At 38.3% G+C, this 3252-nt stretch overlaps 1 long non-coding RNA gene across 23 annotated transcripts in view; it reads right to left on the reverse strand.

The window, feature by feature from the left end:
* Positions 1 to 3252, reverse strand: part of LOC110483645 (uncharacterized) — a 192923-nt gene that overhangs the window by 137219 nt on the left and 52452 nt on the right. The window lies entirely within an intron of this gene.

Consider the following 3252-nt stretch of genomic DNA (forward strand, 5'->3'; position numbering starts at 1 on the left):
CACTGAAGACCATGAGGTTCAGAGCCTTGAAGCTAACTTCTTGCTTGCTCTTTTCTGCATCTTCAGTTTCATGCCTTGGAGACTGATATTTTATTAGAGTTCTATCAATAAGGTTTGCTCCATTTAGTTTGGATATAATGGTTCTAGGAACAACACCATAAGTTTGGAGGGCTTGAGACCTCAGACTTCATAGTAGACATGACCACATGGATCAAGTGCTTCAGAACTCTATCTGTACTCATATCACTGAAGCCCTAGTAAATATTGACAGAAACAGAAAAGTTTGCTTTTGAATCAGGCAAAGATGTTGCTCTTATTAAAAAAAAAATATGGCATTGAATATATACAAATGTGAGTGCACATGAGCATATTTTTATATGACCATCTTCAAAAGCTTAGACAGTGTTTCATATATTAAGTTTTCCAGTGGTTTGACTGCCACATCACCACCTCATATTACAAAAGGACACACAGCACTGCACTACTGCCACATTAGACAGCATAATGCTCAGAGAAATAAACTGAGCAACTCACCCTGAGCTTGTTTATGAACTAATCATGGTTATAAGTCTGTGCAACTAATCTAGTATTTGCTGCATTGCTACCGATTTATTCAAGTGTGAATAAATCAAGAGTTCTGTCCATGTGCCTGGAAGATTAACAAACACAAATACACCATAGACCACATGACAAAGTGAATTTAGAATTCCTTGTGGTGCTCAGCATCACAGTTCTACAGATGTTGACTGTGACTAGCTGCAAAGCTGATGAACGCTTTAACTATGGTTAAAAACCAGAGGCAGATGGGTGACAGAACAAGTGATACAAACATTCAAAATGCCCAGACACATGGAGCTGGCACCACTTGTTCCTTCCAGGAGATGGTAATCAATGCAAATCTATGCATTAGTTATAAGGTGTTTTAATTCCAATAATAAACATTGTGTGATGGATGAATTTTTCCCAGCTGTTGTGTATATAGCTCTTTAATTGGAGCACGCTGCCAGAGGCCGTTAATCCTTCATTGCGTTGCCGACTCCATGGCATTCCACTTTCTGCAAGGCAGGGTGACAGTTGGTAGAGGGACTTGGGTGGCTGGGCAGGGGACCTGACATTTGGCACAGGATCAATGCATTAGATGACAAGCCAAATTCCATCAGCTTCCTAAAAATACTAGCAGGCTGACAAACCAAGTGCCTTAATTGCCAGTGCTACTGACTTTGATGGACACTGGATCTAAAAGCACAGGAGTGTCCACTTCATGTTACTGTTGTTCCCAGGGAAGAGGGGTGCCAGCCAACCATAAGTACCAGTAAGGAAACAAAATCAGCTGCCTTTCAAAAAAACCTAATCTGCCAAAAGCTCTGGCATTTGCTTTAAGTATTGGACCTCCTAAATCCATATGATTCCCTTGCTGGAATACTCCATCAGGAAAAGAGAATCCCTGGCTTAGGTATCCTGTGACATATGCCTAACCAGAGGCTTAGAGGTGGGGATTCCCAAACGGGTACAAAATGGGGAGCTCACACTACTCCCTCACTGAAGCCTTTAAGGCCTGACTCAAGGAATGACATCCAGAGACCAGCAGGATGTTCATTAGTTTGCTTACACAGTGCTTATTAGATGCTTACACAGTGCATCACAAGCAGCAATAGAGCTGCCAGTTGTGAAAACAGCTCCTGCACCACACTTATCCGTCCATGAAAAGCTGAGATTTCCAAACTTACTCCACACATGCCAACAGTTTTGAGATGCTGTCAAGCTCAGTAATATTCACACTGGTCACTTAAAGATGAAAGCAATTTACTAACAATTCCCTGAGCTAACTAGATATTTAGGATACTGACCTAAACCAGAAAATAGTTAAAAAGTTTCTTATTCTTAACCTTGGTTTTGTTTCATAGGGGCTGTTATAGATTAGACTCTTTACAGTACCAAGAGATTGAGAATTTAGTCATTAAACTGGGTCCCTGGAATCAGTCAAAATTCATGTCACAAACAAATGAAAACCCTTATTGTATTCCAGTTACAGGGAAAAGTTACCTTGCCAGGAGCATAATCTTTTATACTGAATGACAAGTGGTACTGAGTGTACAAATTCATCTATGTGCATTTGCATTCGTATTGAAAAGTTTATGAAAAATTAAAGTATATCTATTTAAGAATAATTCATTTATTATTTTAACTCCTGGGTACTTAAATTTGCCACTAAAAGTTTTTTATCTCAATTAAATTCAATCTCAACTGAAAAACACATCCAAAAAGCTTTCTCCATTAGCAAAAATTCTTACCCCTTTATTCAATAGCAAACTTTTCAACTCAATTAAAAAACATTTGTGATTTATTGCTTAATTATGTCATGCCAATATACAGGAAAAAATACCTGTTCAAAAGATGACAGTTTCAGTAAAAGAGTTTTAAACCTACTACCAGAACTACCCTCATGGGTTATGGTTCTTTGTATGTGGTAACTACTTCTATGCTATGAATTAAATGAAATATTAGTCTCACCAAATCCTTAGCCACCCAGGTACTTGGACATTTTGTCCAAGGTAGTGCCAGAGACCCCTTATTTTACAAGAAAGTAACAAACTAATGCAGTTTATATGATTGTGAGAAGAGGCTTAGATTCTGTCTCTCTCTTCTTCTTTGCCTCATCCCTAAATCTAAAACAAGTTGAAAAAGTTTTAATATTTGAGGTTATTTTAAAGAAGGGGCTACTTCAAAAGGTCTTTTTCTTGTTTAGCAGCTCAGCAGCCTAAAGGCAGCTAAAACAACATTGCTCACTACTTAATTTCCCATGTATTTCTAACAGAGTTGCAAAAGACAAAACTCATATCATAGGAAGAAAAGTCACGCAAGAGCCTGGAAAACTTGCAAAAATCAGCAGTGCCAAGTCTTACACCATCCTATTCAGCAGCTCTACTGGATGCTTTGCTTGCAGCAATTCAAATTTTGCAAGCAGTGACATGGAGCTTACCTTATCATTTGTCATAATACTTTTCTAAAAGACAAATTATCAACTGCACAAGCTTAGGAGAGCTTTCCCTGCAGCTGTGTTACCTGCTGAACACTTTAATGAACTTACCAGAAAGTTGAGGAGAAAGACAAGACAATTTTATAACCAAAGAAGACATAGTAAAGCTTTCCCAGGTTTTAGCAATAGTAGGATTCTTACACAAAGCCATTTAACATTTCACACCCAAGTATGAGTTGTACATGAAAGCAGAGCCTGACTCTGTAAACAGTTAC

Source organism: Lonchura striata, chromosome 9 (assembly GCF_050655825.1).
Source record: "Lonchura striata isolate lonStrDom1 chromosome 9, ASM5065582v1, whole genome shotgun sequence".
Taxonomy (NCBI): Eukaryota; Metazoa; Chordata; class Aves; order Passeriformes; family Estrildidae; genus Lonchura; species Lonchura striata.